Below are 25,139 nucleotides of genomic sequence, written 5' to 3' on the forward strand. Positions count from 1 at the left end.
TGTATTGTCACCTCTCCAAGGGTAACAGCACCTCTGGCTCAGTCCTTGGATGCAGGAATTGGACCGGGACCGACTGTGGCAGTCAGTAGAGGGGGGCAGAGAGCCGCGCATGGAGGGGAGCCTGCACTGGGCTTTGCAGCTTTGGGAGCAAATGCATGAGAAATGGTGTTTTGTGCTGTGTTTTTACAGTGCATTGGAGTGTTGGTCAGTGAGCAGAGACCCTGTGTGCTGGGACCCTGTGAAGGAGAATAATAGTTCAACAAAGGAGCATTGTTGGATAAATCTAACTTAAAATAAAGGCTGGTTTTGCAAACCTAATTCAAAGCCATTACAGGCAAAGCTTTATCTTGTCTGCTGCTAAAAGGAAGATACTTAAGGGCCCGTCTCCAAAAAGAAAATACATGCTCATTTAATTGCATCTTTTCTGGTGAAGGGAGAGTTCATTATTATATCTAATTATTATTATTGTTATTATTATTATTGTTAGACATATTAAAAAGAGCTGTATGCTATAATATCCTTCACTGCAACCACATTGATTAGCACTAACTGCAAATGTAGTATAATATTAACACAAGGCACACAGGACTTGTTTGGCTTGTCCTGGTTGTTCCTTAATCACGCATGTATAAAATAAGAGGWACAGCACCTGTGGAGATTCCCAGCACCTCCTGCTATGCTGAGGCAGGGGCTGCACTGCATGAGAGCAGTAACCAAATCCTGCAAGTGTGTTTACATTTTGAACTTACCAAATCTTCCCAAGTGGAATGCAGGGTCCGGTTTCAGCCAAGGAACTGTTAGCAGTGAGTGAGAGTTAATGGATCAATCTGCTGTCTCTTGTCAGTGCTTTTACTGTTGACTTCTGGAATGTGTTTGATGAAAAGAAAGCAACTTCTTGAGACAGAAGATACAGATGTAGCATGTTAAGGTTGGGACCTACACGAACAATAAAGCAATGTTATCAGTGCTTCGCTTCCCCAGTGCTGCTTGCCAAAACTGACAATAGAATAGCAGCAAAGCATTTCTTTTTTTAACTATCATAACTGCACATTAACCATTTGCTCTGATTCTCTTTGCAGACACAGTCAGATGTTGTGCTGGTATTATAWGTGAAAGATGTCAGCTATTTAACTGGGACCATGTTGCACAGCCCCCTGCTGCATTTCTGTGGCCAGAGGAAGCTGAATTACAATGGAATTTGTGGGACTGTTCAGCTGAACCARACCTGTTGGTTGCCTGTGCTTTACATGCTGCCCACCAGCAGAATGGCTGTGCACCATGCCAATATTATGGGATGATCCCTGCATCCCAATGAGACAGGCTGCAACACAACTTGAAGTGTGATTTTCGTGCATGTGGGTTGTACCCACCCAGCAGAATGGAGTGCTAGGTACCAGGCTAGCTCCTGGGAATGCTGTGGTGAGGGCTATCCACAAGCAGATTATATTTCRCTCTCCAGCATCAGGATATTGCTCTTCTCCCAGAGCCAGGGTGTTAGGAGTCAGCTCTGATGTGCCTGCTTGGCACTACAGGTACCCTCGTGCTGGATAGACATAACCACAGAGGCTAAAGCCCAGATCCATGGAGGTATTTATGCTTTTAACTCTCACTGAAATGAGTAGGAGTTAAAAGCCTAAATACCTTTGGGGATTTGGGCCTAAGTGGCTTACAGAAAGCCTGTGGCACAGCAGAGGCTCAGAGATTTTGACTCAGAGGCCAGTGCCTCCGATATGAAATCATTCTTCTTCTCTACATCTGGTAGCAGTTTGCATTCACATTTCCCAGCTCAGGCCATCTAAAATATGCCCATGCTTAGGACAGGAGGTGAAGAATAATTTAGGTAATTGAAACTACAGCAGGAATGTGGTTCTGTCAGAGGGCTGTTGCCTGACCTGGAATTTAACCAGACAAGTAGGGATTGGGGAAACTGCGCCAGCTCCCGCCTTTCAGGTGCACAGAAGGCAGTCAGTTTCTCTGGAAGAAGGGGTATAAATAATTGAGCTTATGTGTCTGTTGAAAAGGAAGCCATATTGCTGGGAATGAAAGCAGGAGACGTGCCAAACACTTGCCTTGTTATCCACATGACTGTTTATCAGTTATAACTAGAGCTGAGCCAGTAATTCTTAATGGGTAATTCATATGATGAATATCTCCCCCTTACACTATGTGTGAATGGTGTATGAACCAGCCATTACTTTCAAATATTTATTTACTAGTCACAATTATTTGTTTAATACTGTGAATAATTCATGGTTTGTGTAATGTTTTCAGGCAGTTCTCTGAAAGTAGCCAATACCCAGGCTATTTTCATTGGGCAGGGAAGTAAATGTCGCCTTTTTCTGATTACGCCAGTGTTAACTGAGGATAACTTGAAGTCAAAAGGCTGGATCCCTCACTGATGTAATTTGGCATAACTCCATTTTTTTCCCATTGATTTCAAATGACCAGTGTTAATTCACACCAACTTACTTGATGGCCCTGAAAAGAAGAATTGTATGAAAGAAGAATGACTCCCACACCATATTGTCCCGGGACTGGCTAAATGTACTGCGTTTCACAGTCACATCTTTTCATTAACCTTCTCATATGTATAAATTCAAAATTCACATTTGAAAATATAGTTTTGTGTTAATATCTCAGTTGTCTACTATGGAGTAGCCTTGCAGCGAATTGTGCTTGTTTGATTGTACTCACAAAGTGACGCTTTTTGCAGAAGTAGTCCAAGCTCAGTTTTTTTTTTGCAGGGCAGGGGGRAAATTGTTTTGAGCACAAATCTGTGGCTTGTGTCGAGGTTAACCTGAAAAACTTCCTTGTTCAGTGTGCTGGACTTTTCAGTTCCAGAATTACTTTTACCATTACAAAATCTTCCCTTATATAAGTCTCACTGACGTCAGTGGAGCTTTGCCACTTGTATTTGCTTATCAGATTTCCAATCCTTAAAGCTATTTTAGAAGACGTTTTTAACCACCTTTTCTGTGGTACCCAGCTAATGGCGGGAAAAGTAGAGCAAGGGCTTGTGTTGGATTGTGTCGCTCCAATTCTCACACCAGTTGGCTGTGGTGTCCACAAGGGAGTATGTCAGAAGGATGGGGAAGACTTTGTGCCTTTTCTGTCTCCTGCACTGTCCCTCTCTGTTCCAGTTCCCTTCATTACAATAGCAAATTATATGTAGAAATACCATGAGAGAACCAGGTAGGAATKAAAAGACTTGTTCCCTAAAATCAGATTTCTAGCTAGTTTCTGTTCCAGATTTCCAGAGCAGCACACCAGGTTTGCAGTCCACATTGGTCCAAATTTCCCAGYGAAATCTCTAAACATCTGTGTTTTTCTTTGATATTTCTTGTCTAGCTGTACAGCAAAAATTGCAAATGCTGCCACTCAGATTGTCACCATGATGTGGCCGTGGTCTTGGCTGCAGGATCTTTATATTTACAGCAAAGGGATTGTTAACAGCACTTCACAGGAAAAAGTTTTGTGCTTTTCTTTCTTCTCTTTTGTTCTCACTTTTTGGTATTTCCTCTCCACTGATGCTATGTCTCCTAGAAATACAAAAGCAGAAAGAAAAAAAAAAGCATTTCAGAAAGATCTGTTGCTTTTCTTGCTGGAATAGCACAACCAATTTGAATGCTAAAGAATCTAGTCAGACTAAATGTCCAGGTGCACGTCATTGCTCACTACGCGTAATTTACTAATGAGTGGATCCAGACAAACAAACTGAGGATCCAGCATGCCCTCTGGCTGCCTATAAAAATGAGGAAAGATAATGAAGTGGTGTGAATCAGGGCCTTTCTGCAGCAGTGAGGCATGAAAAAACTGGAACACAACAGCTTTTGCTGTTAGGTACCAAGGACAATCTCAGCAGTTCTGTACCCAACCACAGGGGCAAAGCCATTTCACAAACATTGAAAAATTTACACAGTTGGCTGTTTAACAGTTTTCATGTCCCAGATTTCATGTTTCTGGATGTTCCCAGGAATTTATGAAATTTGTATATGTTTGGGTTTTGACCATGCAAAGGTAAGCGTGACTCTCAGAAAGGCACAGATCCTGACCTTTCTTTAATTACAAGCAAATGYAGGGGTTGATGGATATTGCCGTACTGTTGGTCTCTTCTGTTGAGTGAACATTACTGAATGGCCTTCTGAAAAACAGTGGGGTCTTTGTACCACAGCCTGCAGCTCACCAGGAACACACCTGACTACACCAAGCTCTTTTAAAGCAGAGCTCTGCGCAGTGTCAAAGGAAAATGTTTTATTGTAAGTGTAGGGAAGAGCAGATACATAGAAGAAAGGTCAAAGAAGAGAGAGAACCAATTGACCTGCTAAAACAGAGCATCTTTGGGGATTCTTAGCAGAAAACCTCTTTGTCTTCCAACCACTGTGATGGTGCARCCTTCAGTCAGAAAGGACTGCTGKGACCTGAAAGATATGGTACCTTTTTGTACAAAGTCCTTCCAGCCAGTTCAGAGGCAGTGGTTCTTTAGCCGWGTACTGTCATTACAGCCCTGTCCTGGGCTGTGATTTGGGGCTCAGCCCTGAAAACACTTGGTTTCCCATTTCTATTTGTTCATTTCTATTTGTATGACTCCTGCTTCTCAAGCACAGTCCTCAGAGCTGCGGGATTGTCACATTGTCCCTGTTGGCACAAGCAGTACTGGAGCTGGAGAGCACACCCAGGCCGCACAGGGGTGCTGGCTGCCCACATAGTGGTGCAGCCACAGCMTGTGCCACTGGCTGGGGACACAGTGTCCACCCCTGTAGAGCTGTAGAATTGTTATTCTGGGCTGTTTCAGCAAGACAGACACTTCCTAAGTGACAGAGAGCACCTAAGTTGTCTGTGCTCGGCATGGAGATGCCTCTAAAGTGGATGTTGGCATTAGCATTTTATTCGAGAAAAGTGTGCTTCTGAAATGTCTCCCAGTGATCCCCGCAGAACTGCACATTTATGTCACAGAGCACTCATGGAGGACATCAACAGGATTCCTGTGGAATGGTTTCAGGGCTGCACCCGGCATGGGCCAGCTCGTGCTGGTTACTGCTGCTGTTAGGCTGCAGCTTTCTGAAGGAAAACATGGAAATGCCCTGTGTGGACGTCAGGAACTCGGCACCAACCATTTCTCTCTGTGGATCCATCTTGCTCTTGTTTTGCRTTGCTTGCTGTTACAGATGTGGTCAGAGATGCTGCAAGTCCCACCCCACCCCAGTACACTGACCTTCCCCTCTGCTGGGCCGTGCTGTTCAGGCCATTTCCAATATGTAGGACTTGGGAAATCAGGTTTCCTTTGGTGAGACTGTCCATCTGCTGGCAGTGATTTCTTTATTCACATATACTTGGTGAGTAGGGACTGGCAGGTCAGATAAGGCAGCACAAACCCCAGACCTCATGTACAACTGCAAAGCTATGAGGTGTGTAAGGGGCAAAGGGTGAATTTATTTCTCTCCCCTTGAATAGTATCTGATCACATCTCATGATAGTCCCCTTCCCCTCACTTGCACTCATATAATTACCAGCCCTTGCTCTTTTGTGCTGCCTCTGGAGGCTGGCACTGTTGAAGCATGCAGTGCTTCCCTATGGACCCTCTGGCGGAAAGATAGGAAGAAACACTGAAATTAAATTTAGGTGGGGTAGCAATGATAATTATGTTGGATCATAACTTCCACTGATCTAATTAATGCCACCTAAGTTGTAGCTTGTGCAACAGCCTTGATTTATTGGTAATATCCACAGTTGGCAGAATGATGTTTTTGCAGAGGGCTCTGATACGTGGTGTGATAGAAATTGGATTTCATKAACATCATGTGGTATAGTTACAGTCAGAAAGGTGTCTGTTTGTGATGTTCTTTAGAGACACTGGAAATTGGGGATCCAGATTCAAATAAACTGTCTGACCCAATTAATTTGTTTCCARCCCAAATCCTTTTGCACTGCTCTTAAAACAGCATTTTTCTACTGAATGTGGCAAAACAAGCTCTAGGTGTTTCCAGCATTAAGTGACAGTAAAAGATGACTCTCACCTAAGTTCCAGTTTATGTATTTGTTTTATTACTCAGGATATGTCTGGATTTTACAGCTGAGTATTTTAGGAATTTAGTTACAAGTTGAAACTGCTTTATAATGCATGGCTATAAAGATCAAAGGTTGCAAAACCAACCTTGGAGAGCCAGGTCCTGCTCTTCCAAAGCTCATCAATCATGACTTAGTTCTTGCCMATCTCCCATGATTTTGCACCATGTACTGTCATTTGGACAAATGTTTATCCATAGYGTTAGATCAGAGGCTCCAACAACTCTTAGGCTAAGTATTGCCATCAGTTCCTGACAGCACTTTCCTGCTTTTCATTTACCTGGTATSTCTTTTTCCTCCTCTGATTTCTTTCTTTATCTCAAAGTTGATAATTTTAGGTATGTGCCTTCTGGTAGTGGCACACTGGGAATTCTCTGTTCTTCCAGCTGGRAAAAAATCAAGATCAATATAAGATCAAGACAAAGATMTTCCTTGGTTCCCTCTGGCTATTTGCTGGAGACCGTTATCATTTGTACTTACTGAAGTTCTGCGATGCTSTGCCAGCCCATGAAGAAGAAATAAGGCCGAGGAAACCAAAATGAAGGTTTTATCAGTGAGTCTGACCATAGGTTTCTATCACACAGGTCACTGATGGAAGAGCTGAGGTGAACCAGACTCATTTTGCACCATTTGTGCAACTTGACACCCTGGTGTCAGTCTGTGCTGAGGACTGGACAAGTCACATCAGTTTTGGTTTCCCATCCTTGCTTTTCTTTCAGTTGTGAACTCCTTGAGTATGAGCCAGTCTTTTACACATTGGGGCACCCACAGTCTCAGGAGGCTTCTTTCACTGTAGTAGAAAACATTATCTTTTTTGCAATTTATCATGCCAACTTTGCCTGGGCAAACTGGAATGTTTATCRTAAGTTATCCTATGAAAGATTCCTTGATGAGAGGTATAGGAACAACTGGTGAGCACTGGGATTAATTAGTTCTGGCCCCATCTGAAAATTCTAGTTTAGGTCTTCCTAAATTAATTTATCCCCAAGAGGTGAATTCTGCCAAAACTTAAAAAAATTACTTCTGTCTCTAATAAAATATATTGTGCTATCTGAACCCAAGTATTTAATTTATTATTTTTTTTAAAACTTAAATTTTTTCAAGAAAGTGATTTTAAAAGTAAAGCAGCTTCTTAGATTAAAAAAAAATCAGAATTTCCCTAGTGATATCTCTATTAAATATTTAAATAAAAATGAGCATCTGTATATTAAATCTAACATAACAGCTGTTAATTTGGTTTTAGTTTTGCCTACTTTGGTCATAGAGTTTGAGAAAGMTGGTGGGATAAAATGCATTTTGATATTTTTGAAACTTAAAAGTTTTCCCTACTTCTGTTCCTGAATGAACTTTTTTTTGTGGAACCCCAAGAAGTTGACTGAGTTTATATATAGTCAGTTGTCATTTAAGTTATAGGGTTAGAAATGAGAATCAATCAGAATGTCTGTTCAAATAACTCATTTGTTTCCTTTCTGAAATGTTTGCTTCTGCAGATMTAGCCTAGTTTTCTCACCCCATGCTGCCCATTGCTCCCAACGATTACTAGGAAGAGTAACCAGAAATGTAATTTGCTTGTTATTGTGGCTGTCACTGTTGTGGCTGGAGGGTCCGAAACACAGCTGACAGTGAAAAGCCAGATTTTCAGAAGTGATTGCTGAGTCTAAGTACTTTTTTTTTTTACTGTCTCGTCTTTGGATATGTGAGAAAAGCTTAAAGGATTGAGCCTTAATTTTTGAAGAAGCCTGAGAAAAGAGTCTCTGGCAGAACTGCTTCCTGTTCTACTTTGTGCCTTTGAGGGTGCAAGAAAGTTGCATCAAAAGGGAAAGCAGCAAAAAAAACAAACAAACAAACCCAAAACAGGGAAGCACAGTTTCATTATCATCTGAAGAAGCATTTTTATGCAAATGCATGTAAYAGTTAAAATAAAACTCATGTTATGTTGCCTTTGACTTTTGTAACTGCTGGGGTGTGACAGSATTCAAACTTTTCATGGCATGCCAAAAATATTTCTTAACATAAAGTTACTTTGCCTAGCTAATGTAATTATGTCCATTACTCAGAGGGATTCCATCTTGTCCTGGACTTTGTCTTATTCCCGTATTTACTGCTAGTGGGAGATGGGGCTGGGATTGATGCCGGCCTTCTGGTGTTTTTTGCTGCTATTGCTCACCCCTTGAAACACTGCCAGTGGTTTCATGGGAAGGAAGACAGGAATCTGGCTTGCTTGAGGGTTGGGAATCACAGGAGTTTCTGAACTGGGGTAGAGCTGGAGGAAGAGGGAGGATTTGGGCTGGTGGCTGCTGCAGATCTGAGGCAGAGACTGGGCAAGTTGTGCTGGGTGAATCCCCTCTGGACCCATAAGCTGGAAGAATCCAGAACCCACTGGCTGGGGGACTAGTCTGTGTAGGTTTGTGCAGCTCCTCAGGAATGGCAGTCATGGCAGGGTCTGGGATTGGTGCAGGGATAAGCCTTGGCACATTTGGCAGCAGTGGGACCCTCTGCTTGGATTTTCACCTAAGGCCAGCTGGGATTTGCATTAGAATTTGGCAACTTGGCTGATTTCATTGAGGATGAGGTCGTGTAGCATTGGATGGGAATTTCAAAAACACTCAGTTAAGCGTCCTTTAACCTCCAAGAGAGCAAAGTTGTTTCTCCCCAGGGTGCTTATCACTTCTGAGGGAACCCTTTTTCCATCCTTTTGAGGCAGAGCCCAGATGTTTGGGTCACACATCCCCCATGAGCACAGGAGCACGTGGATGCACCGCTCCCCGCCTGCCTGGGCAGGGGTATGGGCAGCTGCAGAGACCCAGGGCCTCGAGTTGATTTGATCTGTACCTGCCTCTGTAACCATGCCTGGCTTCCTCTGACCCAAATGACCTAACTCAGCTGGAATTTCCTTCCTCATAYTCCTGCCCTTACATCTCTGCACTCACCTGCTGTATTTAACTGGCTGCATTGGAGGGGTGGGGAAACCGTGTGCTAATGCTGAGCCCACCTCTGCCCTTCTCCCCGCCTGGCTCAGAGACACACTGTGTAAATGGAATTTTTAACATCAAAAGTTTCAATTACAGCAGGAAATGTCAGGCCGACAGAGTGCGACTGTTCCAGGTTTCCCATAAGGAATACTCCCACCCCTACTATTTACCCATATGGAAAAAACAACCTCCGATGGTATTTTTTTAAGTTCTCAGGTAAACGGAGCTGAATGGTATCATCACATACAYGGCAGGCTTTCTGCAGGAGATGAAAAAGTGTAAATCATAGCACAGGGTCCAGAGCCTTTACAGAGCCTTTTTCATGAAACAAAATCCTAGGATATGGCCTAAATGGGATAGGGGCTGTTGGAAAGACAGCTTAAATCCCAGCAAGTCAGCAGTCTCAGGGAAAGAGGAGCAGCATGGAAACGTTGATCTCAGAGCAGGAGATCCTCCAGAAGGCAGCAAACATCACGCTGGAGAAGGTTGGTTATGGGAGAGCATTGCTGGGGACCTTCCAGGAGACACAAGGGGGTCAGAGCAATGTCCACCAGAGCTGTGCACCTTCCAGAAGAGCCTGGCTCTGTCTTCCTGGTGCTGTCTCAGGAATAAGGTCTCCCATTCATCTTTTCTTCTGGAGGCTGAACAAGTCTAATTCTCTCATCCTGCCCTTAAACACAGTGAATTCCAGCTCCTGATATCTTGGATGCTTTCTCCTCAGTTCATCCAGAGAATCTATTGCAGGTCACTAGACTCGGCTTTTATTGGAAGAAATGTAAGGCTTTTACTGTGGCCTCAGAGATCCCCACTGTTTTTGGTCTTGCTCCATAGTACAGAAAATAGGCTGCTGGGATGGGTGATGGAGCCATCTAATTCCCTGCACTCCTGGAGGGACTCCATCATTTGCCTCCAGCAGGAACAGGTCATGCTTTTAATGACAGTGTTCAACCCGTGGGATCATCTTGGACATACTGGTTCCTGGAATCACAACTGGGGCTTCCAAAAAAGCCTGGAGAGCTTCAGTGGTCAAATTAAATCAGTGATTATGGTAAGGAATTTGGCACTTAAGTCACCTGGCTCTTCAGGCTAATTCAGTGTGTYCCAAAAGCAGGTTCAGAGTACTGCCCAGCAGAAAGTTGTTGTTGAGTGTTCAGAAGTGTTTGAGCTCTCCAGATGGCTTAGCAAACTGCTTCCCAATGGGAAGTGTCTGTCTTCATGCATGCTTAGTGTTCAGATTGGCACTTATTCATGGGAAGGAAATTTTGGGAGAAGTCAATTGGTAATGTCACGTGAAACCTCRTGTTTCTCTGCAGGACAGCACAAAGTCAGTATAATGCTCTGTATTCTGCAGCCATGATGGTATAGTGCTTCTGGTTAGGGCGAGTGGGAACACWAGAATTTAATTTTATAGAAAATGGTGAGGTTTTGAATGTGCTTGTATTCCATAGGAAGATGAAAAATTTCTTGAAATGAAAATGAAATGGATGGAGAACTTTTTAAAAACAGCTTTTAAGTTTGTTRCTTAAGAAATTCACCTGGGCAGAGGGAGCTGAGCATTGAACTTGCTGCCCTTGATCAAAGAACAGGARTTTTTGCCTACACCCTGTCAGTGAGCCTGGGTGGCAGTGAGGGCTCTGTCCTCACCAGGACTCAGGGATGTTTTGGGATGGGTTGCAGAACTACCAGGGGAGATGAAAAGGAAGTAGATCCAGCCATATGTTCACCCATGGGTACCATCCTTGGCAACTCAGCTCAGCTCTGACCCACGTGACACTGGGAGCATCCTCTAATAAACAGAGGAGCAGGATGAAGGATGTGAGATAGGGTGGGAGAAGGCATCCTCTGAAATCTTTATCTTCAAATACAAGTTTAATGGATGTCAAGGGTGACTTGTTTGTCTTCTCTTATTTGAAGAAGCTGATTAGCTATGGGAAAAAATGTGGTGCTCTTCCCCATGATGTAAATCTGTAGAGATTTAAATTAATGGGAGAAATTTGCAGCTTGTGTAAACAGGCATAGCTTTGTGGAGTCACAACAAATTATATCAGCTGGGGACATAGCTCATCATTTGTAATGTTTTCATTCTTCCATATAAGAGCAGACAAGAAAATGGGGGATGTAAGGGAGAAAATGAAGGGAAAAACACAGCATGGGGTTTACAAAGTCTTGGCCATCACTTTTCTCAGCCTCTGCATGGAAAACATCTGCATGTTACGGACCCCTTTGATGTCTGCCTTRCAAACTCTGGGTTCTCCTACCCTCTGAATGGCACATTCACAGGGCACTGCTTCCCTGATGGCAGCTGCCCTTGCTGGGAACAAGCAAGCAGAGTATTGCTGAGAGCAGCTGAACATACACCACCTGCTGATACCAGTGAGTTCATTCTGCTGGTCTGTAAATATAAAATACAGAAAACGTCACAATTATTGTTCCTTTGGAGATATTAAAGTTTAGAAGCTGCCTCTAATGACTGATGTTTAGTAGTAGAGCGTGATCTTTCCATGGAAAGTTGATGGCTACTACAAGATAAGCCTTGTGTGGGTAAAATAAATAACAACTTTCTCTTAGGAGCTAAATCAAGATGTTTGGTCATACATTAGAACTGCACAGCTTTCTAATTTCAGAGATTTGCTGGGTGAAACACTGACTGCAGGAGACCAGCAGACATGTTTGCAAAGGTCCCTTTTGGGCTTTATGCCTCCCTGTAGAAACCTGGCTGACCAGTTCTGTGCCAAGCCTTTGTGCTGCTGCAGCACCTCTTGTGCACATGGTGGTCTTCTCTTGTAGCAGGAACAGCAGAGGGTACCCTGTTCTAGGTTCATCCATAAAATGCAGCTCAGCACAAAGCAAAATAGGAGGGCAGGAAGTAAAGAATGCACACAAGACCAGTCGTGTGCGCAAAACAAGTGTGCTTTTCTTTGGTTGCAGCCACTCAGCATCTGAGGACTTACCTGGGATGGAATTCCTCAGGATGTAGGAGGACAGTGACAGCTGATGAGAAGCAAAATGGCCTTTGCAGCTGCCTGGGACTGATACTGATCTCATCCTAAGGGAGTCATCTGCTGTAGGCCAGGTGATTTTCTTCCCAGAAGTGCCTACTCACTCCATTAACTCTGGTGGGCGGTGAATGTGGCTGAGCAGGTGTAGATACCAGCATTGCTGGGATCTGGGTTAGAAAAATACCACATCCTTTGCTGCTAGGCAAGTGGTGGTGAGGKTGGCTCCTAGGGAAAAACAGCAGGTCGGTGAGCAAAGGGTCAGTCAGACAAACCTGCCTGAAGGCCTCTGACCTCCCTCCAGCCCAGCAAGCAACAGAGTGGTCCCTTTGGGAAACTGGCCCTGAAATAATCAGTTTTCTTTCACGAGCTGCCAAGCCAGGCAAGGTGTGACTTTGTTTCTAGGTTGTCTTTGGAGGCAGTTGTGTTAGAAAAAGCAAAGACAGCATTTTGTGGAAGTGGCCAGCACTGGACAATTTGTGAAAAGTCCTGTTTGCTGACCCTGGCCAAACCCAATCTCTCAGTGGTGGCAAACTCAGTGAYGACATCAATGATGATGTGCATTAGGCGTCAGTAAAGCAACAGAGCATGTTGGATGGACTTGCCCTTGAGGAAGAATGCTCTCTTTTGAGCTGCTCTGCAGGTCCTTTGCCCTCCATGTGTGGATCTGTGCTCTGTGYCTCTTCCACACACTGACACAATCASRGGAAACTCCACATTGGGACAGGAGCAATACATGTGGTACTGGATGCATCACAGAGATAAGGGCTCTGGACTAATTGTGGGGGAAAATACCCTGTCCTGCTCCTACCTCATTGTTTAATTTTGTGTTACATAGCAGGAGAGGACGGTTCTGTGATTTATCCTCCTCAGAGATCAATGAGTTCTCTCTATGGCGTTACTTGCCATCCCAATATGAGTCATTTAGAGAGTTCAATTGGTAATTTATGAAACAAATTAGCATTATATTAAAGGCCTGATACAGTGATGTACTTCTGAAGTGATCAGATGAAGGACTTGCAATGCAAATTATTGTATCTTAAAGGCTAATAATAAAGCAAACTGCTTCATTCAAAAGAAAATATTATGTCTGAGGTTACCATCCTCTGCCAGGAATGTGGCACTGGAGCATGACTAGCCCTGCACAGTGCCAGTGAGAAAAGGAGAATTTTTTTTTTTTTTTTTTTTATGGGAATGGCAAAAGCTTGTAGGCTGCAATTAGGGATGCAGGAGTTGAGGTCGCTATTTTTGTGTACCTGTGATATTCTGCAGAAGTCTTAAGGCTGCACTTGGACTGCAGTTGGAYCAGAGGATTCCAGAGCTTGTCATTGTGGCTGGGCTGGCTTTAAATTCCAGATTTTGGATGCCAGGTGCACTTATATCATCACACAAAGGTACTCATGCTGTTCAGTGGATATGTCCACTGCTCTTGGTGGATGCTCCYACCACGAGCTCTCCTCAGCCTGAGTTGGGAGAGGGACAATGAAAATACAGGAGGGGAGGAGAGAAGAGAGGTGCAGTTGATGCCTCAGTACATTTTGCCAAAGCTTKCCTTCCTTCAGGTTGCCTGATTTAGTCATGGGTGCAGTCTGCTGTGCATTCCAATTGGAGACAGACTTCCAAAAAGGTCTCGAGTTCAGCTCTTCCTCAGTGCAATATCAAGACTTCGGGCCAAGCAGCAGCCAGGCTAGCAGCCAGAAATATGGACAAAAGGCAGGTAAGTCACAGGGCTAGACACACTTGAACTGTTTTGGATCCCGCTCACTAYACGGTGATGTGGAAATAGTCTTGGATTATATTTTAAAACTATTTAGCCCTGACCCACATCGCAGTCAATGTGATGTTGTCAGTGACTTAAATGGGCTCTGGAACAGGCCTGCAATGTTACCAGTGCCTTCAAATACTTCCTTCACCTGTAGGATGAAAGTCCTTCTCCCGAGTCAATGGGCCTCCTTACTTCTTCCTCCCCTCTCAGTTTCCATGGGCCCCTAGCATGGGAAACTCAGCCTTATTCATCTTTGTATTTCCATGTCTCTGAATCAGGCAGGTTCTGGGTATGTTCCACATAGAAGCCTGTTATCTTTTCAAATGGCAAAAAAGAGGGGATTTTTCCATAGTCACATAGTTTTTCCACAGAAATGTATTCATGAGAGTTAAACTTGCCCAAACTATGTTAATGTATGTGGTTGGCTTCTGTGCCAATTTTCATTGTGAATAAGACGCAAAATAAAAGGGCTCTTGTGTCTCCCTTTCCTCCTCCTTGAATCCCTCCCATAATTTTTGAGTTCATAARCCCATTTTGTATGTGAATCAGATCAGGAGAGGAAAGGCAGGGGGATTACTTTTCCTTTAAAGCTGTGCCTTTGCTTTAAGCTACTGATAGACACATGGAAGTTACAACTGAAACAAGGGGTTGATACAATCAGGCTGGGTCTCATAGTTGGTGTAAATTGCGATAAACTCCATTTGTCCTGAGCAAAACTTCCTGATTTACACCAAAGGAGGACCCAGCCTTAGCTCTTTAGCTCTGTCCATTGCTGCCTTGTTATTCCAAGGTATTTTCAATCTGACAAGAGAGATGGTGTGTCTTTTTAACACAGATGCTCGACTTGAGCTTGAGACKGTCCTTCCAGAGCATGCATGGTGGGTTAGTAGAGCACACACAACACCTGAGCTGAGTTCAGGCATCCCTGTAGCCAGATGGCTATGAAACATTCATAATACAAGCTGTAGCTATTATGAGCCATTTCTCTTTGGTGCATGTCTTGACAAGCTGCTGTTATTAAGTTTCAGTGTATTTCTGTTAATGTTACCTACCTATTTTCATTCCTATGTGCTGTCACACGGAGCTGGTTGGCGTGGTCTTGGGAACTGGGCTTCAAGGCTCCTCCCTGTGAAAGTTGCCAGCTCATTTATTTGTTTCTTTCCAGTGGTTCAAACTGGTGCGTTATTCAGAAACTTCTGAAAGAGCGGGGTTGGGTAAACCTCTGATTCAGTTCGTTTGAAAGCACCCTTGAAGTCCTCCTCCACATCTTGCCCGCCTGTGTCTCCGAAATAGGCTTGACAAGGCTAATTTGGAGCCTGTTCCAGAGAAATCGTAGGYGCTGCTGTTGGAAAGGTCCCTCAGCTTCAAGGTGTCTGTCCTCACTTGCAGAGCTGATATACTTCTGGTTTGGGCCCTGACTCTYCCTGGTTTCTTTTTTTACATGACAGTAGTCACGTTGCATCCAAAAAAGTGTAATCTTGAGACTGGCTTCAGATTTTAGTACACAGAGCTGGGTGAATGTTGCCTTCTGGTTTTTGCATTAGAAGCACTCAGCTCTTATTCATAGAGGATAAAAACTGACTTTAAATCAAGGATGAGGTCCTTAGGCATGAAAATTATTTTAGTGGAAAGTCACTTCATGTAGCTCTACTCGCTATAAAATTGTAGGARTTGGCCATTCTGGAGAAATCAGGCAACATCTGGTATTTGAAGGAATTATTCAAATACAAGGAGAGCCTTTTGTTTATGCRCAGCTGAATATGTAGCAGACAGACCTCAAGTGTTTTGCCACAGTGGTGTGTGCAAGACCCTGACAGGGTGGATGAGACACAAATAAGATCTCCTCTGACAGATCTTGGTGACTCTCARCTGCTGCTTTCTGGGGAGGAAGAGAGAGGAGTGAATGCATAGCAGTTGTTTKGTAATGGGTAGCCTGACAAATTTCCATCCCAGATCTGATGTGYTCAGATGGACCTGTGTTCTCCTTTCCAAGCCTGTGAAGAGAGAAAAAATGTCTGGCAGGGACCAAATAAATTATTTCAGAAACTCTCTGCAAGTGCCTTTYGCCATGGTACTTGACTACCCAGCCCTGCAGACTTCCTTCCTTTGGCCCCAGCTCTAATCTCCAGTGTTCCTGTTCTTTCCTGGGAAGGGGCCTTCTTTCCCATCTCAGATGGTGATACCGTGGTCAGCCAGGTATTCATCTAAAGAAATCAGTATCTCAGGCTCTGACACAGACTCTGAGCTGCAACCAGCTCACCTGTCCACCTCAGCATGTTCAGGAACTGTGGAGAGGCTTTGTTTACAGTGCGTTTTCCAGCTGCAAGGAGAGAAGGGTTTCCTTTGCAGTCGTATGTAAATTATTGTGGAAATGGAGAGTAGTAATACTCTCATTTTGAGATTGTCATGAATGCTTGGTTTTGAGGCCAACCATTCAGCTCCTGTTATCTCTAGGAATCAAGATGTTTATCTGTCTAAATAATTGCAGTGTGTCTCAGGTATTTGAAGGTGGTTCTTCCTATTTGTGGGAAAAATTAAAAAAAAAAAAAAAGAATCAATCTTTGTTTCCCAAACTATCAAAAGCATGTTAGCCTCAGGCASATCTTTTTATCTGCAAGGAATAAAGCAGATATGTCCAGATCTTCAGCCAGTATAAATCACKTTAATCCTCTTGGCCCATTGTTTTTTCTCATGCTGTATCTCTCAAGTGGGATTTAAGCACCGTTTCAGCACCTTCTTGTTTTCATGTATCTGATGTAAGGCTTAACAGAGCTACCATTAGTCTTGGCTTTTGGAGAGCTTGCACCTGATGCCACCCTGGTCTCCAYGGCCTACAGAGTCCATGGAAGAAGGATGTGACTCTTTTGCCAAGCAAAATAATCTCTTTGAAGGGCCAGTGGAGAAATGTGAGCTTGAAAGGTGAAGGAGAAGGTGGTAGAGCTGAGTTCAGGTGACTCCAGGTGCCAACAACATGCATACATGTACCTCTCAGATCATTGCAAGGCTGGGGCAGCTTTATCTTATGTTTAGGCAAAACTTCACCTAAGGCAGAGGGTGCCCTGGAGGGCTGCTGAAGGTTTAAGACTTCCCAGTTTCCCAGTTGAATTGACTGGTGTTCTGGCCAACTGAAACATGTCTGCAAAAAAATCTGGTTGCCACATGAAATCAGAAWTTTTTTTTCCTCCCAAAAGAAAACCCACAACTTCCACTTGCAGTTGGTTACATTGACCAGAGCACTTAGAGTTGAAAATTATAATGTTCGTAGAGACACAGAGACCCCTCTACCCAGAAGGAAACTTGCCTGAGTCAGTCCTGATCCCTTTGGCAGCTTCCAGCCCCACAGAGTACGTCCATGGGTCCCCCAAGCAGAAACCTCCCTAAAAGCCAGGGCAAATCCTCATGCATCCACAAGCAGTTTCCTTGTGGATGGGGCTATCAAATCAAATCAAATCAAATCAAAGCATGTTGACCCTTCTGGCCAAGAAGGTCAAGCTGCTGCAGTTCTCCCCCACACTTTTTCCTTTTTTTTATTTTAAGGACGTGGTATATTTTGTAAGTTTTGTGTTTATCAAGAAGTTGATTGTGTAAATAAAATTGTGGCCTTGTGTGCCAAATAGCTGGGTTATGATTTCCTGGAGAAGAGCCAAGGCAGTGTGTGGGAGCATGCCAGTGTTAATATGTTCACTTTGCTAAGGAATACAGCATGTGTGGAGCACGGAGGGAGGACACTCTTCCAGCCGCGGTGCTGCTTAACCCTTCCCTGGCCCCACCGTCTCCAAGCCTGTGCCGGGCTTCCCCCAGCAGTGCTGCACAAACACTGGGAGCATTCACCAAGGCTGAGGCTCTCCTGSAATTGCCTGGAGCCTGGCCAGGTCAACACGGGACTTCACAAGGCTCAGGATCCCACCCTGATTCCCCTCCCGTGGCGGGAGCCCGGTGTTTCCTTCAGCAAAGACTTGGTCGCACAGACCTCAAAGGGGCCTCTGAGAGAGACCAGGTCAGGCACGTGCCTGGGGATTCCAGAGCAGGGAGAAGGGCCTTGGGCTAAATGAGAATCAACTCCCTGACTGTAATGACTTTATTCCCTATTTACTACTAAGTGCTATCCAGAGTTTATCCTATTTCTATCCTGCACAGGCAGCCAGAAATTTTCTCTGGTGGCTGTTCATATAGCAGCCAAATCACTGAACAGCTTGGGAGTATTTTCGGCACAGGATGGTGCTTCGTGCCGCTGAAGGCAACAGGATGATTGCTAGCAGGCTTTGGGGACACCAGAATTATGCTCTGGTTGCTTATTTTGTCACTTTTTACCTACAAATCATGCAGTCTCCATCTCAAAGCAGCTTGTATCTCCTTCCACTCATCCTGAGGTCRTTACATTCTGCAAGTATTTAAAACAAATGAATGCAAAAAATGTACCCTCTTGTTTCCACCAAAAAGGAAATAATGAGTCGGCTCCTTCTGCAGACAAAGAAAAAGTCCTAAGGATGCAGGAAAGGACTTCATTTTGCCAAGCAGCAGGGAGCGGAGTTAGCTGTGTTACAGTGGGGAGGGGGTGGGGAGCCTGTGTGCGTGGGGAATTCTTGCAACTCAGACAAAAATAGTGACTTCCATTATTTACCTACCTAAGCCGGAAACCTGCTTGCATTTCAGGCATTTATTGTAATTCCTCACATAGCTGGGGTTGATAAGCCCTGCTAACTAGTCATTGCATGCTGCCTGAAAATGATAGTTAATGTACACCGGCTACCCAAACAACCTTCTTTGTTAACCCTTTCAAACTTGCTGGCTCTGAGGGTTTGTGTTTTCTCAGATAATATTTCTGCTGATCAGCCTCACCTCAACCCTCCGTCTTCATAAAATTCAGTTTAATGGAACTCTTTGATTGCAGTCTAATCTATATGGGAGACTTCTCAGAAGAGTTCACATGTCTAAGATTCGGTGACAGTTATGTTTCAAATTTCAAAGGAATCAAAGGGAGCCATTTGGCTGACTTCCACTAAATGTCACCAAGATTTGGATGCAWAACTCCTTGAGCTGGCTGGATACTCTGGTTTGAGCCTATTAATGATCCTGAGCTGTAGCCCATTGCAGAAAAGGAATAATTTTCTTTGTGCACTCTTTGGCGGCATCTGGGCCAAAATGCCAAAGTGGAAGGTCTCTCAGGGGGGAGACCCACCCAAGGCTGAGTTCTGGTGGGAGAGCTTACCTTCATCCATCTGTGCTCGTGCATGTATCCACGTGTTCCCRCAGCCATCCTGCCTTGCTGCAGCTGTCGTGGCTGTCCCAGGTGCAGAAGTGTGTTCCGTTGTCCCCAGTGTCCCATCCCAGGTGGGCTGTCCCATCAGCAGCAAGCACCGAGTGCTGTCTGGGTGCTGCATGGCACTGAGCCCTAGACCAGAGATCACCACTCAAGTGCCCAATAGAAACATCTAATCTCAACTGGTGGGGGAAGAGAGAGAAAGAGTTTGCAGCTGTGCTYCTGCCCAAAGCTGTTTGTGGCAGAGTGGTGCATCACATGACTCCMAGCAGGTGATTGTTCCAAGGATTTGGCAGCCTCAGATATACAGAATGCATGTTGATGTTTGGTACCAACATTATATAAAAGCTGCTTGCACAAGCCCAGTAGCCAATTTTACAAGACGTGGAGAAAGACGCATCTTTTTCCAAGGGCAGGATTTCCTAATTGAAATATCTTCCTAGCCATGATACAATAACAATACTTAGCAGGCATGTAGTTCTTAACATCATCAGAGTGATGTACAAGCAGCAACTAATTAATCCTCACAACACCCCTGTGAGGCAAGTATTGCCATCCCATTTCACAGGTGGGGATGATGTGACTTTGGAAGGTCAAGTGACTTGTCCAGAGCTAAACAGTCTGCAATGGAGCTCATTAGCTCCTGGCTGACAGCCACTGCTCAATGTACTCGCCCAGCCTATTATTGTATTTTATTATGCAAATCCCCATGGAAATTACAAGCCCAAAGCARCCCACAGATCTAAACATGGTGCCTCAAATTTAAAAGCTGGGTCCATTTTGTTTGAAATCAGTTCTGGAGGCCTTACAGAAATTTCATTGGATTTTGGTTGGCAATGTCAAAAAACAGAGATTGTCACACCTGGAATTCTCCACTACTAACAGAGGTTGTGAAGATATGTGTTGGTGACTGTCCAGCTTTACCATTGCCTGTACAGGCCACCAAATAGTGCCAAGCTGGACAGGGTGTCACTGTGAGCAGTAAAATGACAAAGGAAGTCCAGCCTCAGTTCCTGCAGGTGTATATACAAGCAGTAAATGGAGACTGGTCTGTCTAGTCCTTGGAAGACTCTTTGGCCACATGGTTAAAGCTGGCAGAAGGGACAGACCAGGCAAGCCAGCCAGGTGCAGTCAACTGGGGTCTAATTCATACCTCAGGGTTTTTACAGTGCTGGCAAGCTTTGCTCAAATGCTGATGTTGTCCATGCAGACTGGCACTATTTGGATGATTCAGAATGCCAGCCAAGCCCTGTTTGGCTTGCACAACTGCAGTTCTTCCAGAAATTGCCAGGGATTTTGCTTGTGCAGGGAAAGGGAAAGATATTCACCGTGTAACATTGGACCTGGACTGGTTCTTGGCTCCGTGTATCGTGGACCAACCAGTGCAGTGCTAGTTTTCATGAGGGTGTCATCGTGCCACTGTGAGTTATTTACACTAAATCACCCTCCAGGAACTGGGTCACAACTTTTTCTTTCATGAATCTTGGCAGGGATCTCAAGGTTTACTAGAAGCTGAAGAGAGGATGTCTATGTACAACGCCAAAACCAACTGAGATGCAAAGGGAACTGGGCTCTGTGCCACTGATCAGTGCGTGGCGTGTCGGGCTCTGAAGATGATGGGATGGCACTTCGCTGCTTTGCAGCTCCAGCTGCTGCTACTGGTTGCCTTTTGCACTCTGAACAGGTGTAAAGGACAGCCCAGAGGCAAGGCACGGCAGAATCGAGGCCAGATCTTCAGCTGGTGTCAATCAGTGCCTCRGCTTCAATGGGGCTGCATCAATTCGCCTTAGGAAAGGGTGTAATGTGGGAAACAGAGATAAAGGAACTCATGTTCTAGCACCCTATATCCTATATAATTGCTTAAGTAAGAGCACAGCCCAGAACGGGTTTGCCAGATGCCAGGGTGGCACAGAGTCCAACCCGTGTTTCTCRGGCAGGTTTATACACCCGAAGGGAGGCTGGCTCTGGCCAGAACAGGCTCAGCTCCCACTCGTGGTACCAGGGCTGAGCAGGACGTGGCTGTAGGACCTGGGCACAGAGCCCATGTAGGAGGCCTTACCCATGGCTGCTGGGCTGTGCTGGGCCTTACCTTCATGTCTATTCTGACCCATGGGAGCTGGAGTGAAGCCAGCACAGGTCTGGGAGCTGGAGCAACAATTATRCCTTTGTTTTGTGGGCAGATGAATAGAGAGATAACAGGGAGTTAATGGATGGCAGCCCCTTCCCCCCTCCAATGTCAGTCCTATCACTCACCTCCTCCCCAGCAAAACAAGGCCTCGGGGACAGAGAAAGAGCACAAAGATTAAAACTAACCTGTTGCTTTGGAACTCCTCAGTGAAAGGGGCTGATAAGAGAGGACTGAGATCAGGAATCAGATTTCAGGGGTAACAAATGAATAACCAGAAAACGGAAGGATGCCGAAAGGGTTCTTCTCATYAGAAGAGAGCGAGGTGGTGAGCACGTTCCAACAGCTTCTCTTTTGAAAAGAAATAGAGGAAAGGTGTTTCTCTTGTGGCAGCTGCAGACACAAAGAGCTGYTCAGACCACTCTGCGCCCACCAAGACCCTGGAAAGATGAAAGCCCATCCCAGAGCTCTAGTGGAGCTTTGCAAGCTGTTAGTCGAGTACAGTTTCCATGCTGGCAGATTCCCGGGAGCTGTAAGCCCTACTGTTTTGTGCTCTGGCCGGGAAGCAATCAGCACTGGAAAAGCTCGGGAGTAGACAGGGCTCATGCAGCAGGCTCTGGCTCAGGCTGGGCAATGTGGTTTCAATTTAGGAGCTCCCCTCTCAAAGCCTTCATGAAGGCAGTCTGAATATAGAAGTCCGTATCTTTGCAGTGCAGAATTCTTGGGAAGATTGTCCCCACTTCTGGAGAGGAGTACGATTCAGCCAAAGAGGCTTCACAAAAACACTGCAACGATAAATTGCACACCTCTGCAGATGTCACACAGTTGTTGGAGTCACTGTGTGATCCAAGCTGTGTATTTCCCCTCCCAAGACATGGACTGTTCATGTATTCACAAATACAGTAGGAGAGAGGCAATCAGGGAGCTTTTCCTCTTTTCTTGGATGGCGAGGAATGGGATTGCATATGCTATCTTCCACCCCACTGGAGACTGCAGAGGGATATTTAATTTGCAGGAGGAAGGCAGAGAGCTATGGCTGTTCCAGCAAGTGCACAATTGACAGGCTTCTGCCCATCGTCAAAAGATCTGTCCAGAACTKTAGAAAAGACTAAAAACAGGCAAGGAAAGATCCTGCTATCTTTTCCATCCTACCTGGAGTGGGGTGAGCTGGGCTGGTTTTGATTCTGTGTTCGAGAATAAAGGTAAGCATGAGGAAAGAGAGGAGGAAAGTGCTGCCTCTGAGAATTTGTTTTGCCATTCCCAGCTGATGAGCCCATCTACTTGCTCACTCAGGCACRTAGTAGTTAATACAAGATTCTTGAGTGTAATAGTCTGGGGGCTCTGAAAAGGCAGCAGGTGGGAGCCAGATAAGCCAGTTGTGAAGGTAAACCTTGACAATTCCTTGGGTGACCATAGCCATCTCTGGCAGGGCTGTGGCCTTGGTTTGGAGTCCTGTCTGTGGCTGCTCTTGGGGCCAGAGAGTTCCCCTGAGCTAGCAACAGACATCATTGTCTTTATCAACCCTCACAGGGGTCCTTTAGCACACACCTGAGTAGTGTATAGTCTATAATTGCAGAGTTTTCTTCTTTGCAATGTCTGGATTTGGTGCCTGCATTATCTCCTGGTTTTATACCTTCAGCATCTCTGAGCAGACCTCAAATCTGGTTGGGGCCATCACAATTTCAGGGGTTTAAAAAGTTATAATGGCCATCACAACACTTGGGGAATAGTTGGAATATTAAACAATTTTTCTGGAAACTACTCTAAAGAATTTTTTGGCCTGGTTTGCATGAAAAATTGTCTTGCTACATTTTTTTTGTTAGGAAAAATTGTTCTGTATTATTTTTTTTACCACCGGTTATAATGGGACAAGAGCTCAGGTGAATGCAGTTATTTTGGTGCTAAAGTTACTTGCACCACACAACTTTTCTTTCCAGAAAGAGCTGTAGTGCTTTTCCTGTTCTAATATACTCAACAATATTCTACCTTTGTATGTAGATGAGACATTAATGGCAGAGACTTCATTGCAGCGTGGTGAGGGTGAGCAGGAAGGTAATTATAGTCTTGCTTTTTATTGTCCTTATATAATGCTACTGTGGATATTTTCCACCCYAGCTGTGGCTCCCAGCCTGCCCAGTCTTACCTTCCATTGTGGTGTGGGTTTTGGATCCCACAGATTCAGGGACACATGGCAAGATATCACACAATAGTTCATATTCTGCAGATGCAGACCTGTGCCTGCAGATTTTGTCTGCATGTGAAGCCAGGGATACTCCTCAATTTTCATAATCAGTTTTCTAGAGCCGAGACACAAAAACTGGATTCTTGGGAGCATCAGATTTTCAAGGATACTTGAAACCTGAACTTTGACTTCTCCCCARATATTGTGAGCAATGTTTGCACTCATGGTATATCAGATCTACATTATAGCATCAGCAGTCACTCAATAACTTTCAACTGTCCTGTACCTGCCTCCTGCAGAATCCCACCACTGTGAGTTTSACTCTTCTCTGGAAGAGCTTGGCTGGAGGTCAATGTGTTTCCTTTGGGCTCTGGGRTTTTGCTGGCTGGGTGGCAGTGCTGGCTGAACCTTGCCAGTGGGCTCAGCCATGTCGGGACCTTCCCTTTAGAATCATGGCAACTGTGGTCCTGGAAATCCCAAACTAACAAAGACATCCCTCAAGTCCTCTCAGCTGAGATTTCCRAGCAGGGAAGTCAAGGGTGGAAAAAGAAACTTACAACAGCATTTCTTAGGCTGTGTGTTATTCCTCCCCAGCAGATCTTGACAAGTTCTGCAAAATTACTTCATAAAATCTCTCCCTGAGGTGAGAGTATTCTTGCACCCTGAAGAAGCAGAAATCTCTGCTRGAACTTAGTAGGCATTTCACACCTGATTGAGTACTAACAGAAATATATAAGGAATATAAAAACAACCCGAAACGTGCTTCAGGGTTTCAACCCATGTCCACCAAGATACCATCAGGAATCTYACACCTGAACATGATTGCACATTTAGATCTTCTGTGATTCCTCAGGGAGATAAGGAGAGATAATAGCACTCATCCCATGAAAGAACTGGTAGGGCTATCAAACCTCTGTCTCACCACCTTCRTGATGCCGGGTCACAAATCCTTTTGTTAAATGCCTGTAGAAGAACTGGCATGCTGGGACCTGTTAGCACTACAATGACAGGATTATTAGTATTACTCCCATTAACACCACTACTGCTACTAATATGTTAATGAGTCATATCGTTAATAGATTAAGAATGAATTATGTACTGAGGTAACAWATGTTACACTCTGATTTCAAGTGAAGGTCATTTGCAAATGTCATGCATGCCTTACTATGGGGATGTATTTCCCTTCTTAGGAACTCTGGAGCTAGACAAACATTTGGCATTGCTCCTGTTTTCCTAGAAGTTTTCCACAGAGTTTGTAAAATGGTGCTGCTCATTTTGCTCTTGTTTTTGTTAATGAAATAAGAAAGAACCCAATTCTATATTTATTGAGGCCCACATTTTCCCATTAGTTTTGAAAGGAACTAGGAAGAAAATTAAAAATATAGGGCCAGTCCTCAAGTATGCTCTTTGAGGTAGTGGTTGAGCAACATTCCTCTATCTGACTCCTGCAGTTCCAGAGAAAATTCCCAGAGAAGCTCCTTTAGCACAAGATCTATAGTGTATCCCTGTGGCCTGGACAATGCAGGCATCGTGCACAGGAATATTCCTCAGGAATAATCGTCCACAGGAAGATTGTCACAATGATATTTGATTTATATTTGCCAGTTTGAAATGTGGTGCTGTCACAAAATTTTTGGAGGAACTGTGTACTCTTCCAGAGGAAAAGAGAGAGAGAGAGAGAGAGAGAGAGAGAGAGAGAGAGAGAGAGAGAGAGAGGGAGAGAGAGAGAGAGAAAGAAAGAAAGAAAGAAAGAAAGAAAGAAAGAAAGAAAGAAAG

The 25,139-nt window shown here is 44.5% G+C and overlaps 1 long non-coding RNA gene across 1 annotated transcript; it reads right to left on the reverse strand.

Moving 5' to 3' along the window:
* Window positions 1-6,028: 6,028 nt before the first annotated feature.
* LOC130583381 (uncharacterized) lies at window positions 6,029-19,342 on the reverse strand. The gene is made up of 4 exons (XR_008966417.1): window positions 19,006-19,342; window positions 13,288-15,790; window positions 11,987-12,259; window positions 6,029-11,427 (listed from the first exon to the last, which is right to left on the reverse strand). It is a non-coding gene; the product is annotated as an uncharacterized LOC130583381 (long non-coding RNA).
* Between the last annotated feature and the right edge of the window lie 5,797 nt (window positions 19,343-25,139).

This window comes from Malurus melanocephalus, unplaced genomic scaffold (assembly GCF_030028575.1).
Source record: "Malurus melanocephalus ecotype Western Australia unplaced genomic scaffold, MMel_1.1 scaffold_13, whole genome shotgun sequence".
In the NCBI taxonomy this organism is placed as follows: Eukaryota; Metazoa; Chordata; class Aves; order Passeriformes; family Maluridae; genus Malurus; species Malurus melanocephalus.